At 38.4% G+C, this 17,777-nt stretch overlaps 1 protein-coding gene across 10 annotated transcripts in view; it reads left to right on the top strand.

Annotated features, from left to right (window-relative positions):
- Positions 1 to 17,777, top strand: part of NRF1 (nuclear respiratory factor 1) — a 135,290-nt gene that overhangs the window by 30,999 nt on the left and 86,514 nt on the right. The window contains exon 1 of one of the 10 annotated variants that reach the window (XM_055307261.1): positions 11,950 to 11,977. The exons of the other annotated variants lie outside the window; for them this stretch is intronic. The gene's annotated coding sequence lies outside the window, so the exon portion shown is untranslated. Of the gene's footprint in view, positions 1 to 11,949; positions 11,978 to 17,777 lie in introns of those variants that run through there. 10 annotated transcript variants of the gene reach the window in all.

Below are 17,777 nucleotides of genomic sequence, written 5' to 3'. Positions count from 1 at the left end.
AAATAGTGAGACAGTGAATACACCATCCATAAATTGTGCATTATTTATGGAAAATACAGTAGATATTACCTTTATTTTTTTTAAAAGATTTTATTTATTTATTCATGAGAGACACACAGAGAGAGGCAGAGAGACAGACAGAGGGAGAAGCAGGACCAAGCAGGGAGCCTCATGCAGGACTTGATCCCAGGACTCTGGCATCATGCCCTGAGCTGAAGGTAGATGCTCAAACACTGAGCCACCCAGACATCCCTAATATAGTAGATACTAGGGCTTTGGTTACTGGAACTTGACCATTCTGCATATATTTGATTTCCAGTGATTGGTCTGGTCCCCATTTTTACATGTTTTTTATTTCATGTTTCCATAATAATCTAATCTCAAATAAAAGGGACTTTTGTACTATTTAAAATTTAGTTTTCAAATAATTTTTATTAAAATGGTATGATTACAAACATAAAAATTATGTGCACAATTCTCCTTTTTTTTTTTTTTTAAGATTTTATTTATTTACTCACGAGAGACACAGAGAGAGGCAAAGACATAGGCAGAGAGGCAGGCTCCATGTAGGGAGCCCGATGTGGGACTCGATCCCAGGACTCCAGGATTACGCCCCGAGCCAAGGCAGATGCCCAACCGCTGAGCCACCCAGGCGTCCCATCCATTTTCCTCAAGAAACTTTTTTTAACAGTTTTGTTCTCTATCTATTGAAAGTGGGAGTGGGTAATTTGCTAGATCATTTAAAATGAGTGAAGAAGAATATGAAATCAGTTGCCCACACTGGTGCTCACTGAAGACTCTTGCTTCAAAAGACATGGCTTTGGAAACTTCGTGAATTGCATTTATTCCTGCGGCTGGAGAGCATTGTACCAGGCCTCTCAGATTGTAGGAACCAGTCCTCAATGTAGCTATATCTTTTCAGGCAGGGATGGTGGGGGCTTAAGGAGGCATGGTAGGCAGCCTGGGGTGGTAACTGCAGGTACAGTTTTGAAAAAGTACTTCAATATGCATATTTATAGTGCAAATTTGTTATAATACGAGTTCACTGTACCCTCAGTAAAACCCAAATTTTGGCTTGAAGATATGCACATGATAGTGTGGGATAGCAGTTAAGGAGCCCAAGCCAGTAATGGTCAGATTGTACTCCAGGACATAGGGCAGGTCTTTGATGGACTGAATGGAGCACTTGATTAGAAAGCAGGAAATGTGGGTTTGGGTTTGCCACTAACTAGAGATGTTACTTTGGGTAACTCACTTAACCTTTCTGGGTCTCGACTAAATCTGTAAAATGAGAAAATCAGACTAGATGGTCTCCAAGGTCTTATGTATTTTTTTTTTTTTTTTTTTTTAGTTTGCCTTTGGTTAAAGGAAAGCTCTATGGGGAGTAGAACCTGACTAGTTATCAAGATAGAAAGATATAGTTAATGAGAGTCAAAGTAAGTAGTCCCAGCTTTTTTTAAGCCAACCTTTATCTGGGAATTATTTGTACTTCCTAAAAAATCTAATAGTAGGAAAAGCTTACAATGAAAGAACGTCTCCTGCCTCATCTCTTTTCTTCTATTCTCAGCCTTACTGTCCAAAGACAATGTTTAAAAACTATTTCACTGTTTTTGTTTTTAGCTTCTCCTGAAGTCCCTTTCATAAGATTTATTAATATGTATAAACTTCTGTTCCTTATTCATCAACTTTAAACAATATCTTGTAGATTTTTTTATATGAAAAATAAGAACTCACTTTTTCTGCCTCTTCCTCTCTCCATCTCCCATTAATTGATAATTATATTACTTATAGACTCTTGTTATCTTTATAATTTTAAGTGATAACTTTTTTTTTTGATCCATCAACTTTCAATAGGGTCTTAATCTGCCATTATGTAAAATGGTATAAGTACCCTTGCCCTTCCTGCCCTCTTCCTATATTCTACCTTTTGGGAGCTATCCTTCCCTTTTTCATTGTCAAGGTTAATGTTTTCTTCCTGCCCTTCATCCACTGCCAAGTATTATGTGGTCATTCTTATGTTTAGATTGTTGGTTTTACTGCATTTCCTTTCCATGCCTGCTAGAATAGTCAGAATCATAACTGTGTGATGAAACAAGGTTTTATGTCTTTTACGAGCTAAGGAGATAATCAGGCATATGTGAAAGACTTTAGGAAATCATTTATTCTTTATTCAACAGATATTTGTTAAATATCAGAATTGTCATCACAGTGCTACTTATAATAGTGAAAATTTGGAAATAACCTAAATGATTGACTTTAGGGAATTAGTAAAATAACTACTGTACATATTTACAGAGAATGCTCTGCAAACATTAAAAACTGATGTGAAAATGTTAATATAAACAATTTTATTCTATGTTAAATTTTAAAATGTTTATAAAACAGTATGTACGCTTGGGCACCTGGCTGGCTCAGTGGGTAGAGCATGTGACTCTTGATCTCAGAATTGTGAGTCTGAGTCCCATGTTGGGTGTGGAGATTACTTAAAAAAAAATAGTATGTACCCTGTAGCCTCACTTTTGTTTTTAAAGTGAACAAAATAAAACAAACTATATAAAAAATTTGGCAGTTGGGGGAAGAGGGATGCTAGAGACCTATATAATCAAATTGTTGGCTTGGTAACACGGCCATCTCAGGTTGTAGTGATTTGTTTCTTCTTTGTTTTTCTCATCTGTATTTTTTTTTTTTAATTCATTGTAGACTCAGAGATGTAGACATAGAAATAGAAGCAGGCTCCTCTCAGGGAGCCCGACTGGGGACTTAATCCCCGGACCCAGACCACGCCCTGAGCCAAAGGCAGATGCTCAACCACTGAGCCACCCAGGTGTCCCTCTCATCTGTATTTTCTGTTACGCAAAAACAATTTGTTGCTTCTATAATAATACATTTAAAAAATATTTTATTTATTTACTTGAGATAGAGCGAGAGCAAGCCAGAGAACATGCATGGGGCTGGGGGTGGAGGTAGAGCAGAGGGAAAGGGAGAAGCAGGCTCTCCATTGAGTAGGGAGCCCGACTGAGGGTGCAGTCCTACGACCCTGGGATCATGACCTGAGCTGAAGGTAGACACTTTAACCAACTAACTGAGCCACCCAGACACCCCTATAATAATACATTTTTAAACTAAAAATAATTAAGAATTGCCGGTCATAGTTTTTCTTGGAATACTAACGCTAAAACAGTCTGGGAGTACCTGATAAGAATTCAGTAAATATTTGTAAAGCGAATGACAGAATGATTGAATTGCAGATTTGTAGATCTATATAGTATTGACACTTATACCTTCATAATTTTATCCAGAGACAAGTACTAGCTCAGTTATCTCAGAAGAAAAATGATGCATTGAACTGTCCTGCAGAATCTAAGGAACAGCTTTAACTAACTGAATGTTGGCTGTGTAATGACAGATCCAGCAGGATTGAGGCCCACCACAGAAGCAGCCAGGCAACAATGCTATATTTCACAGTGAGCAGGATCTGAAATAAAAGTGTCCTTTGTGCTTATCTGAGATGAAGGGGTGGGACTTATAGCAATTTAAGTTATTTCCCCTTAATGGAAATTGAGACAGTCTCTGATCCTGCTATCACATGACAACTACTTATTTGATTTTTGGTAATTTGGGGAGCAGCTGTGGACAAATGATTTTTCTGTAAAAAGAACCAGCTGTGCTCTGACCCGGTAGCAAATGCCTAGGCGTACTAACATCCCTATCCACTATGTTCTAAACCAGGGATAGCTCCAGCAACTCACTTGCTTTTTATTGATTTTTGTGGCTGTTAATAAGCATCTGAATATTTGCAAATGCATTTTCTAATCCCTTTTATTGTTGTCATCGACCCTCCATTCAGGGCACTGTGATAGATACAGGGTTATAAGATGTTTTACAATGTGGACAGACTACTTTCCTCGGAGGGATAGGTCAGCATTAGCTTTATTTTTAGAAGATTAAATTACAGTGTAAAGAAAGAATCTGGAGTGAAGGCAGCCAAGGGCGTGTTCCTTTCATCTACAGACTTTTCCTGATTCTTCTGTCTGGATGTTCATTGATGCCCCCTCATTATACCACGTGATTTTACAAGCTGTTGCCTCTGCCCGCAGTGCCCTTCTTCATTCTGGCACCTGACAAACTCCTGGCTGAAGGCTCATCTCCTTTGTGATATCCACTTGATGTCCTTGCAGCCTTGTTTTCTCTGTGCTTCCTTATTAGCCCACTGGTGAATGTGATTTTTGCTTTTTTTTAAATGGCACATGGCTTCTTACTTAACTATTAATTTGTACTTATGTTTTTAAGCTCTTATAACCCAGGGGATTAAGAAACACAATAGGGGAATTGGGTAGGTAGGGTCTTCTATAATGAATAAAAGAAACCTTTACTTTGGATTATGAACATTTGTAGGGCAGCTGAAAGTCTTTTTTCTATCTTTACCTTTTTTTACCCTTCAGTGTTGAATTTTCACAAGGGACAGATTGGTCTGAATTATTGTATAAACCTACTTTATTAGAAATTTCTTTAACAGTGATGCCTGTGGTTAGAAGCAAATCATTTCAAACTTAAAAACAGAGTGTAGAGGGGCACCTGAATGTCTCAGTTGGTTAAGTGTCCCACTCTTGATTTCAGTCCAGGTCATGATCTCAAGGTTGTGAGATCAAGCCTTGAGTCAGGCTTTTTGCTCAGTGTGGAGTTGGCATGAGATGCTCTCTCCCTCTCCCGCTGTCCCTCCCCCTGCTTGTGCTCTCTCTCTCTCTCTTTATAAATAATTAAAAAAAAAAAAAAAGAATGTAGAGCTGTACCAATGTGGTAGCCACAGCCACATGTGGTTAAGTTAAAATCAATTAAAACTAAATAAAATTTAATTTTTAATGCCTTAGTTATAGTTCTCACATTTTCATGTGGTTAGTGGCTACTGTTTTGGACAGTGTAACTGTAGAGCATTTCCACTGCAGACATTTCTATTGGACAGTGCTCATCTAGAACCTATAGAAGAGTTCATGTATTTTAAAGCATTTGGTGAAGTAGATTCACCTAATTCTTCTTTTCTGTGGAAGGATGTTTGTTCCATTTGAAGAATTTTAAGCAACTTGAAATTACCTGTGCTTTCTTTACATTTTTCTTTGGTTATGGCACCCTCTAGTGTTTCAGCTTTGGTGTAGCTATGTTATCATGAAAAAAATATTTGTGATTTGAGTCCAAGAACATTGAAATATTTTGGAAAATTTTCTGTATATATGCATTTTTCTAGGGAGGAGGTCTGTAGTTTTCACACATCCTTAAAAGGATGCATAATCCAAAAAAAAAAAAATCAAGAACTACTCTCCAGTAGAGATCATTCCTTTATATGGCCAAAACTTTATTAATTTTTAAAATGATCTCTACACCAAATGTGGGACTCAAACCCACAGCCCTGAGATCAAGCATCATATGTTCCACCAGTTGAGCCAGCCAGGTTCACTTGGCCAAAACCTTTCAGTTTGTGATCTATAAGCATTTTATTCTCCCAATATAAAAATAAATCATGGGGCCACTGGTGGCTCAGTTGATTAAGCGTTTGACTCTTGATCTCAGGGTGGGGAGTTGAAGTACCATGTTGGGCTCTATGTTATGCATGGAGCCTATTTTAAAAAATAAAAAAACAAACTCGACAAAATAATAAAATAAATCATGTAATCCTTTTGACATTTCTGATGTTTTGCTTATATTTCTATATGGAATTAATGATAATAATATGTAATACATAGTACTTATATATCATGTCCCATATTAAGTACTTGTACATACTAACTCATTTGGTCCTCAGTAATTCTATTAAGTAGGTTCTATTATTTTCCCCATTTGAGAGATGATGAAACTAAGGCATAGAAGTCAAGTGGAACTTCTCTCAGGTACTAGTGAATGGCAGGGAAAAGACATGAATCCAATAATACTTCAGCTTCAGACTACAGTCTTAATCACCTTGCTGTAGAAGTGGGGTTAAGCCTTTAAGCAGGTATGAGGTGGAATGGGGAGGAGACTTTGCATACCCTTGTACACTTTGTGTCCAGTTATATAATAAAAAATAGGGGCGCCTGGCTGGTTTAGTCAGTCGAATGTGTGACTCTTGATCTCAGGGTTGTGAGTTCAAGACCCACATTGGACATGGAGCCTATTTAAAAAAATAATAACTAAATTGCTGCAAGCCACACTGGAAATTATAGTTAGTACCCACAATGTCTGCCAAGAATTTAGAGTGGTAGATGATTTCTTTGATTGGTCCATATTAATTGAAAAATATGGCAAATCTTTTTGTGGCTGTCACTATTATTTCCATAAAAAGACATTTATTGTATTACTGTGATGTTGATTTTGATGTTTCTGAAATGTTAGACTTACTAAGTACCTGACTGGCTTAGTCCATAGAACATCCACCTCAGGGTCCTGAGTTCAAGGCCCACATTGGGCACAGAGTTTACTAAAAATTAAAAAAAAAAAAAAAGGTAGGTAAGATACACTCAAACAGATAAAAGTTTGTATTTATATCTTCTACCTCCCTTTCTATCTGTACCCTCTTCTTCTAAGTGTCCCATTTCTCTTTCCGTGGGTCATATTATACTGTCTAATTTAGCCTTGTTTTATTTTTTATTTTTAGATTTTTTTTTTATTTATTCATGAGAGACATAGAGAAAGAGAGGCAGAGACATAGGCAGAGGGAGGAGAAGCAGGCTCCATGTGAGGATCATGATGTGGAACTCGATCCTGGGATCCCAGGATCACACCCTGAGCCGAAGGCAGATGCTCAACCTCTGAGCCACCCAGGTGCCCCTAACTTAGCCTTGTTTTAATGACTTATGAGAGTTAAGATTTTGAATTCAACTTCCACATATATGGAAACAGAAGCCTTAGTGGTGGACTTACAGAAAAAAAAAAAAGTCCTTAGAATTTACTTTATCGACAGTATAAAATATCAGTACATTTTATAACATCAACTTGTGTAGGTCAATATAAAGTTTTGCTGCTTACCAGCACCTTAATAGTTATTTCTAATGAGGGTACATATTTTCTTCCCTTTATTATCAGTGAAGGCCTAGTAAACCATAGGAGATATTTCAGAGGAATTAATTCTGGGAATGGGTTACACAGGTGTTGGAAGACTGAAGGGGCAAGAAGTAGACACTGAGGTAATGCAGATATTAATGATTATGGGAAGCAGCCACCACCCCTAGGGCTGGGGGCACAGAAGACTCTAGGAGCTCAGAGGGGGCCCCCCACACAGTTGGTGTCTGTATCTCTGAGTGGGATGCCAGGCAGCTGGTGCAACAACTAGGGAAGAAGAGGCACAGCTGGAGTTGGGAAAAGGGGCTATGCTCTTTGCTGAAGCAACTCTGATAGGAAGGAGAACAGCAAGGAAACCCCTTCTCACCCTCTCTTCCCAATTTTCCGCTTAGTAAAACCTAACAGGGGGCAGGCAGGTCTGGTAAAAGTTGGCTGATTCAGCCCAGAGCTGGGTCAAGAGCAGTTCAGAGCAAGTATATTCTAGAAGGCTTGGAAATGAGGGACAAGAGATGAATGGCCAGGACAACCTGATAGGGAAATTACAGAAACTGTGATGCCTGGGTTTAGCTGTAGTAATTAAAATATGCAACCAGTTACCCGCAAACATTTATTAAAGAGCAAATTATGATAGCTACTATTCATAAAGACTTGATGGACCCAAGCCTTGCCTTCAGTGAGCTTACAGTATTGTTTTCACAGTACCGTGGATACTCATCCTTAAGTCATTGTGACATTGTGTGGTAAAGCTTGTTTTTCTCATGTGTTATATAAAAGCACTATTATTAACTGGATTCTTGGGCTGTTATTAATATTAATGAATATTTACAAATTTTATCAGCATATCAGAATGAAAAATATTGCAGTCATACAAAGTTTTATTACTTTCAGATACTCCAAATGAGTTAGTTTTATACAAGGCAAGATGATTTCTACACTTGAATGTGCTGTTCTCTTGATTCTTAGCATAAAATAGGCATTTGACTTTTCTAGTGACAGTTTGCTTTGTATGTTACTTAAATATTTCAAAGACTCAATTTGAAAGGCAACATTGTAGTTATTTGTATTTATTTATTTATTTATTTATTTATTTATTGTAGGGTATTCAGTTAGAATTTTTATTTTTATTTTTTTATAAATTTATTTTTTATTGTTTAATTTGCCAACATATAGAATAACACCCAGTGCTCATCCCATCAAGTGCCCCCCTCAGTGCCCGTCACCCAGTTATTTGTTTTTAAAGTCTATTTTGGTCGAAATCAAAGTACATGCTCATGAGTAAAAATCAAGTAGAAGGATTTGTAATAAAAAATCAGTGGCCTTTGCCACACACTTCCCTGCCCCCAGTCCTACTTTTCAGAGACAACTGTTTTTGTTTATAGTTTAACTATTTTGTTTATGGTATTATCACACAATATTTCCTCCATGACTCTGAATAATAACTAGTCAAATGTGGACATTTTGTACTTCCTCTGTGTAAGGATTACCTCACAGTATTTTCTTTGTTCCCCTCTATTTTTGATGGTTACATTGTCATACTGAGTTCTTCCATCAGCTCTTGATAGCATCTCCTGAACCCCTGACTGCCTGAAGATAGGATGTCATGATCCTAGCCATTCCTACATTTCCCCATCCCTCTCCCACCTCATTTCTCTCCGCTTTATCTACTGATATCTACTTTTACATTGCCGCAGTTCATAACTTTTAACATTCTATTTTGTACTATATTTAATTTTCTGTATTTTTACCTGTAGTTGGAGTCTGAAAATGGAAAACAATAAACTGCCTACCTGACTTTGGCTTCATTCCCCCCACCCCCCCTTTGGAGAGCCCAGTGGTGTGGGAATATATATATATATTTTTTTTTCTTTTTTTTTCCTCCTAATTTCACCAGTGGACTACTTGAAAGAGAATATTCCTAGGAAGGTCAGATGGATTCTTCTTGTCTTAAGCTCCATTTATTACTCAGAATTAAGCTATGTTTTTACCCTTGCTTCTATTTTCACCTTGACTTTTTTATGCAGTTTTTTTCTTCCTGCTGTGTTGGGATTTTAACCCACTACTCTGCATTCCCTTAATAATCAAATCCTTGGGCAGCCTGGGTGGCTCAGTGCTTTAGCGCCATCTTCAGCCCAGGGTGTGATCCTGGAGACCCTGGATCGAGTCCCACGTCAGGCTCCCTGCTTGGAGCCTGCTTCTCCCTCTGCCTGTGTCACTGCCCCCCCCCCCCCCCCCCGTCTCTCATGAATAAATAAATAAAATCCTTAAAAAAAAATACTCTAAAAAAAAAAGAATCAAATCCTTTTAACTTTAGGCTTTTTTGAGAAAGGCCATTCTGTTAGGTGAAATTTCTATCTTAGTTATGAAATTTAGATTCTGGACATGTCTGGGAATATAAATTTGAGCCTCTTGGTTTTCCTGTCCTTGCTTTAGACTGTAGACAGTCTTGCTCTGAGACTCTCCTTTAGGCAGTTCTTGCAGTTTTTCTTTTGATATGATAATGCTATTGATTAGTCTAGTGTTTTCCTTTACATTTAGTTATACTTTGATTAGATTTCCTGCCCTGTGCTTCCTACTTTGATTTTTAAAATGCTATACACTTAATCTTATCCATTATGTGTGGATTAGATTAAATCGAACTCTGTTGGACATGTTCTCCAAATTCCAATAGCTTCCTAGGAATTATTGACTGCAGCTACTAGGGTGCTGGGAGGCAGGCGAATCTGTTTCTCTGCCCTCTTCATTACCTTCCAGTGCTGCCCTTACTGGCCTGGAATGGCTAGAGCAGGAGCTGCTTGTACCAAACTGCTCCTCTTCAACCCATGGTAGTTTATATAATAAAGAAGAATCTTTTTTTTTTAATTTTATTTATTTATTCATGAGAGACACAGAGAGAAGGCAGAGGCACAGGCAGAGGGAGAAGCAAGCTCCATGCAGGGAGCCAGATGCGGGACTTGATCCGAGACTCCAGGATCATGCCCTGGGCCAAAGGCAGACATTTAACAACCCCTGAGCCACCCAGGCGACCCAAGAAGAATCTTTAGATAAAAGTGCATGTTGCGCCCATGATGAACCAGGCTAAGAAAGAGACTTTACTAAACTTATGAACTGCTATGTTACTGTTTTGAAGAATGAATTTCTTGGAGTGTTGACTAATCTGCTGAACACCACTGGCTCCAGGCATACCTTTTCATTTGGATGCGGTATTTAGGTTGCTTTCACCTTGTTTCTCACATCTGTTCAGAGGAATCACTCACTGTTGGGCCCATCTGCTGGTTCTCCATTATGCGCACTATCATGAAGTTATACTAGAGTTGTAGGTGCTCTATAGTCTCCTTATTTTACGTCTAGGAGAACAGTATCTTGGTTGCTGGAGTTAATATAATAAAGGAAGGACTTTTTTGGATGCCTGGCTCAAAACCTTTTGCACACAATTAAGAAAACCATATTCTTAGAGCTGGTTGTCTAATTTAAAGATGAAGAAATTGAGGCCCAGTCCTTGCAAGGCTAGTCAGGTAATGAGTCAAGAAGGACCGTAAAAACCTGGGAATTCAGGCATCATCGTCATCATTAATATTGAGCATTTATGTGCTAGGCATTGTGTTTCTCACTCTATCTGGATGATCTCATTTAATCGTCATATCCTTTGAGCACAGGTATTATCATTTTCTTTTTGCTTAAAGACAAATGTTGAAATTGAGGCTTAGAGGTTAAGTAATTTGTCCCAGGCATCCTGGATATATGATAATAGTCTGTGCTGTTTTTTTTTTAATTTTTTTTAAAGATTTTATTTTTATTTATTCAGAGACACAGAGAGAGAGAGGCAGAGACACAGGCAGAGGAAGAAGCAGGCTCCATGCAGGGAGCCCGATGTGGGACTCGATCCCAGGTCCCCAGGATCACACCCCAGGCTGCAGGCAGCACCTAACTGCTGCACCACCGGGGCTGCCCTGTGCTGTTTTTAAAATTGTTACTATCTAATATGTTTTCAGTTATTAGCAGTTTCTATCAGTTTTGTTGTCCACAGAATCTGACTGCTCATGTATGAAAACGAAAATGCTTTACTAGAAATGAGTGGGTGTGTGGTTATTATAATCTCTAGCAGTATCTGGATGCCAGTCATATTTGGCTCTAAAAAAACTGTTTTATGTGTTATTTTATGAAATCATTGGAAATATCATTTACAAGTATCCCACTCTAGCTCAAAGAAGTCTGAAATACCTTTGCCTTTGCTTTTTACAGAGTGCTGAATAAAAGTGGTTTAGAGAGGCTGAAGGGTGGGATGGGAGAGAAGTAGAAAGAGATGAGGCCCTGGGCACAAGTGACAAGCCTGTGAAACAGACATCCCTATTGATGTCTGCCCAAACCGCATTCTGCAGGAAAGAATGGAAATCCATTACACCAAGTGCATAGCCGACAAATCCCTTTGAAAAGCAGTTAGATACTATCTAATCCCAAATCATTTAAAAACAATTTTGAAGTACCCAGAATTTTAAAATGCCCTAAGTAATTTGTCTCTTACACTAGAAGAACAGTGAAATGGATGGGAAAACAGTATTTTCATGCTGTTTTACTCTCGTATGTTTAATTGTGCAACTTAAATACTCTGTTAAAATTGCATTTTAGATATGTACAAATCTGGAGAGTAGGATATAGTCCCTTGAATATTCTGAAACATATCAAACACAGAATATGGAAGAAACTTTACCAGATTAACTTTCTTTAAAAAAAAAAAAAAAGAAAAACTTATTTTCATATAATTTTAGACTTTTAGAAAAGTTGCAAAAATAGTATAAGAACTCTAATTACTTACATTTCCCAAATGTTAATGTTTTACTGTGTTTTCTTTATTTTTTCCTCTTTTAAATAATACTATCTTACCATGTACATCTTCCAAAGCTCCATTTGAAGAAACCATCACTTGGTTTGGATGGAAGAAACCATCCATTTGAAGGTATTATGCCACGCAGAGATAACAGGGCTGGGGAGATAACCTCAAGCAGAAGAGAAAGTGTGGAAAAGGGGGGCGGTCAAATGATAGATGAGTGATTTCCTAATCTTTTTGGATTTGGGGCATCATGTGGTTGTTTTATTTTGTAATTAAGGTGAATTTAATTTTGAAATACAGAATACTCCTGGAGATAACTGAATAGTCCCAAAGTTAAGAATTGGAGTTAGAAGCATGAGTTACGATATGTACAGTGGTGTGACAGTAACAAGAGGTAATTAAAAGAGGGAAAAAAATTGAAAATAGCACAAGAATATAAACAAATCCAGAGCATCCAAAGGTGAAAATATAGTCATGTACACAGAACCAGTCACCTGACGAAAAAAGACATAACAGGATAGGGCTAAAAGCATTCGTCTCTGGGGTGGTTGGGGGCAGGGTGGGGATAGGGATCCAGGAAGAAAAAAAAGAAAGAAAGCAATCACTTAGAGAAACCAAGGATTTTTAAAGTTTTCAAAGAAGGAAAAGGAGAGTTTTACAATACAGTAGAATAAAAATGAGAGAACTTTGCATGAATAGATAATTATGTGCTTTTTATTTGGAGCCATAAGGGTTATATCTATATGGCTGCCCCCCCCCTTTTTATTAGTTAACTCTAGATATGTAGTGCTGTATTCTGCTGCATGCTGGTTGTCATGGGGGGGGTGAGTTATACATATAGAGATTGTTAGTGCACCAGTTGAACACTCAGCTTGTCAGTATGCATCAAAATTTAAAATACACTCTTGACTGAGAAATTTTATCTTTAAGAATTTATCAAAACATTTAAAAATTTTATTTTCAGTATAGTTAACATACAGCATTATATTAGTTTCACATATGCAATATAGTGATTTAACAATTCTGTACATTACTCAGTGACTCTTAATAATCCCCTTCGTGGGATTCCCCCCCAACTTCCCCACCACCATCTGTTTGTTCTCTATAGTTGAATCTGTTTCTTGGTTTGTCTTTGTTTTTTCATTTGTTCATTTGTTTTGTTTCTTAAATTCCACATATGAGTGAAATCATATGATATTTGTCTGTCTCTGAATTATTTCAGAGTATTGTACTCTGTTTTGTTTAAATCAAATAATATGCAACGTTTTTAAGAAGTTAATAAGTGGGGGATCCCTGGGTGGCTCAGTGGTTGAGCGTCTGCCTTCAGCCCAGGGCTTGATCCTTGAGCCCCGGGATCGAGTCCCACGTCGGGCTCCCTGCATGGAGCCTGCTTCTCCCTCTGCCTGTGTCTCTGCCTTTCTCTCTGTGTCTCTCATGAATAAATAAAATCTTTTAAAAAAATAAATAAAAAATAAAAAGTTAATAAGGGCTAGATTTATTATTCTGCTCAATGATAGTCATTTATTCTTTGCACAATAGTTACACTGGCATCAAGGATGATTTTTTAATAGTAGAAAATATACATATTATTTATTTAATTTTTATTTGTTTGAGAGAGAGCACATGAAAGAGAACACAAGTGGTGGGGGGCAGAGAGGGAGGAAGAAGCAGACACCCCACTGAGCAGGGAGCTCCTTGCAGGGCTTGATCCCAGGACCCTGGGGATCATGATCTGAGCTGAAGGCAGACACTTAACCAACTGAGCCACCCAGGTGCCTCAGTTGATTGATTGGTTGATTTGAGAGAGAGAGAGAACATGCATGTGAGCAGGGGGAGTAGTAGAGAGGGAGAGAAGCCGACTCCCTGGTGAGTGTGGGGCCTGATGGGGTTTGGATTCCAAGACCCTGAGATCATGACCTAAGCTGAAATTAAGAGTTAGACACCCAGGGCACCTGGGTGACTCAGTTGGTTGCTCCATGCTCAGTGGGGAGTCTGCTTGTCCTTCTACCTCTCCCTTTCCCTTGCCTCTGCCCCCTGCTCCCCACTCATGCTTTTTCTTTCTCTCTCAAATTATAAATAAAATATTTTTTTAAAAAAAGTCAAATTCCCGGGATCCCTGGGTGGCGCAGCGGTTTGGCGCCTGTCTTTGGCCCAGGGCGCGATCCTGGAGACCCGGGATCGAGTCCCACGTCAGGCTCCCGGTGCATGGAGCCTGCTTCTCCCACTGCCTGTGTCTCTGCCTCTCTTTCTCTCTCTGTGTGACTATCATAAATAAATTAAAAAAAAAATTAAAAACATTAAAATTATTGGTTCTTCAATTCAAAAAAAAATCAATTTCCGTATGTTTTTAATGATAAAAAAAAAAAAGTCAAATTCCCAACCAACTGAGCCACCAAAGTACCCCTTAACCATTTCTTTCTTTCTTTCTTTCTTTCTTTCTTTCTTTCTTTCTTTCTTTCTTTCTTTCTTTCTTTCTTTCTTTCTTTCTTTCTTCTTTCTTTCTTTCTTTCTTTCTTTCTTTCTTTCTTTCTTTCTTAGATTTATTTATTAGAGAGAGAGAGAGAGTGAGAGCATGAACAGGGGGGAGGGACAGAGGAAAAGGGAGAAGCAAACTCCTGGGTGAGGAAGGAGCCCAGTGTGAGGCTCAATCCCAGGATCCTGGAATCATGACTGGAGCTGAAGGCAGACGCTTAACCAACTAAGCCACCCAGGTGCCCCAGCCCTTAATCATTTCTAAGTGTACAGTTAAGTAGTGTTAAGTGCATTCATATCGTTGTATAATCTCCAGAACTCTTTTTATCTTGCAAAACTGAAGCTCTATACCTGTGAGGCAATTCCTGTTTCCCTTTCCCTCTCAGCTCCTTGCAGCCAACCTTGTACTGTCTCTACGAAATTGACTACTTTAGAGACCTCATATAAGTGGAATTACATAGTATTTGTCCTTTTTGACTGACTTATTTCCCTTAGCAGAGTATCCTCAATGTTCATCCATGCCATACCATGTGTCAAAATTTCTTTTTTGTCTTTTTTTTTTTTAATTTTCTTTGAGGTATAATTGACAAATTGAGGGGAAGGTATAATTTTCCCATATACCCTCCCTGCCCCACACTGGCATGGCCTTCCTGAGTATCAGCATCCGACGTGTTAGAGTGGTACATTTGTTACAATGGTTGAGTCTATATTGACATATCATTATCATCCTATAATTCACATATGGTTCACTCTTTGTGTTGTACATTCTATGGGTTTGGACAAATATATAATGACATATTTTCTACTATTATAGTATCATACACAATAGTTCACTGCCCTGCAAAATTTGTGTTCCCCCTAATCCCTGGCAACCACTGATTCTTTTCTATCTGCATAGTTTTGCCTTTTCCAGAACTTTTTTTTTAATAATAAATTTATTTTTTATTGGTGTTCAATTTGCTAACATACAGAACAACACCCAGTGCTCATCCCGTCAAGTGCCCCCCTCAATGCCCGTCACCCATTCACTCCCGCCCCCCGCCCTCCTCCCCTTCCACCACCCCTAGTTCGTTTCCCAGAGTTAGGAGTCTTTATGTTCTGTCTCCCTTTCTGATATTTCCTACCCATTTCTTCTCCCTTCCCTTCCATTCCCTTTCACTATTATTTATATTCCCCAAATAAATGAGACCATATAATGTTTGTCCTTCTCCGATTGACTTATTTCACTCAGCATAATACCCTCCAGTTCCATCCACGTTAAAGCAAATGGTGGGTATTTGTCATTTCTGATGGCTGAGTAATATTCCATTGTATACATAGACCACATCTTCTTTATCCATTCATCTTTCGATGGACCCCAGGCTCCTTCCACAGTTTGGCTATTGTGGCCAATGCTGCTAGAAACATTGGCGTGCAGGTGTCCCGGCGTTTCATTTCATCTGTATCTTTGGGGTAAATCCCCAACAATGCAATTGCTGGGTCGTAGGGCAGATCTATTTTTAACTCTTTGAGGAACCTCCACACAGTTTTCCAGAGTGACTGCACCAGTTCACATTCCCGCCAACAGTGTAAGAGGGTTCCCTTTTCTCCGCATCCTCTCCAACATTTGTGGTTTCCTGCCTTGTTAATTTTCCCCATTCTCACTGGTGTGAGGTGGTATCTCATTGTGGTTTTGATTTGTATTTCCCTGATGGCAAGTGATGCAGAGCGTTTTCTCATGTGCTTGTTGGCCATGTCTATGTCTTCCTCTGTGAGATTTCTGTTCATGTCTTTTGCCCATTTCATGATTGGATTGTTTGTTTCTTTGCTGTTGAATTTAATAAGTTCTGTATAGATCTTGGAAACTAGCCCTTTATCTGATACATCATTTGCAAATATCTTCTCCCATTCTGTAGGTTGTCTTTTAGTTTTGTTGACTGTATCCTTTGCTGTGCAAAAGCTTCTTATCTTGATGAAGTCCAGAACTTCATATAGTTGCAGTCATAAAATATGTAGCCTTTTCAGGCTTCTTTTATTTAGCTATTCATTTAAGATTCGTCCATGTCTTTTAATAGCTCGCTAGCTCATTTCTTTGTAGTGCTAAATAGTGTTCCATTTTTTGGATGTTCCATAGTTTATCCATTCACCTATTAAAGGATATTTTGGTCACTTCAAGTTTTAGCAGTTATGAATAGGCTGTAAATATTTCTGTAAAGGTTTTGTAGTAGATAAAAGTTTTTAACTTCTTTGGTAAATACCAAGAAGCACAATTGCTGGATTGTGTGATAAGAGTATGTTTAGTTTTGTAATAAATTGCCAAACGTCTTCCAAAGTGGCTGTACCGTTTTGCATTCTCACCATTAATAAATGAGAATTCCTGTTGCTTCACATCCTCACCAGCGTTTTGTGGTGGTGGTGTTTTGGATTTTAGCCATTCTCATAGATGTGTAGTATTATCTTGTTTTATTTTTTTAATTTTTTTTTAAATTTTTTTTATTTAGTTATGATAGTCACAGAGAGAGAGAGAGAGGCAGAGACACAGGCAGAGGGAGAAGCAGGCTCCATGCACCGGAAGCCCAACATGGGATTCGATCCTGGGTCTACAGGATCGCGCCCTGGGCCAAAGGCAGGCACCAAACCACTGCGCCACCCAGGGATCCCTATTATCTTGTTTTAATTTGCAATCCCGTAATGACATGATTGAACATCTTTTCACATGCTTATATGCCGTATCTATAACTTTTTGGTGAGGTGTTTTTTCAGGTTGTTTGCCATTTTTAAATCAGGTTGTTCATATTCTATTGCGTATTGTGGAAAACAGCTTTATTAGCTGACTTTTTACAAATATTTTCTCCCAGTCTGTGCCTTGTCTTCTCATTATCTTCATAGAGAGTATCTTTTTTTTTTTTTTAAGATTTATTTATTTATTCATGAGACACACGGGGAGAGAGAGAGAGAGAGAGAGAGAGAGAGATGCAGAGACACAGGCAGAGGGAGAAGCAGGCTCCATGCTGGGAGCCCAACGTGGGATTTGATCCCGGGTCTCCAGGATCAGGCCCTGGGGTGAAGGCGGCGCTAAACCGCTGAGCCACCCAGGCTGCCCAATTTTTTTTTTTTTTTTGATTTCTTGTGTAGACAATTATGTCCTCTTGAATAAACACAGTGTTTTCAAAAAAAAAAAAAAAACAAAAACAAAAACAGGGTTTTCTTCCCTTCCCAATCAGTATACCTTTTATTTCTTTTTCTTCCCTTACTGGACTATCTATAGGACTTCCAGTACAGTGTTGAAAAGGAGTGGTGAGAGGGAATATCCTTACCTTATTCCTAATTTTAGCGAGAAAGCTTCTAGCTTCTTGGCGTTAAATATGATACTCGCTGTAGATTTTTTATATATATAAAAAAATATATATTTTTACTCTCTCTTTGAGAGAGTGAGCATGTAGAGGAGAGGCAGAGGGAGAGAATCTCACACAGA

This window comes from Nyctereutes procyonoides, unplaced genomic scaffold (genome assembly GCF_905146905.1).
Source record: "Nyctereutes procyonoides isolate TBG_1078 unplaced genomic scaffold, NYPRO_anot_genome, whole genome shotgun sequence".
NCBI lineage: Eukaryota > Metazoa > Chordata > Mammalia > Carnivora > Canidae > Nyctereutes > Nyctereutes procyonoides.
The sequence above is the reverse complement of the archived record's forward strand: the minus strand, read 5'-3'. Positions and strand labels throughout refer to the sequence as shown.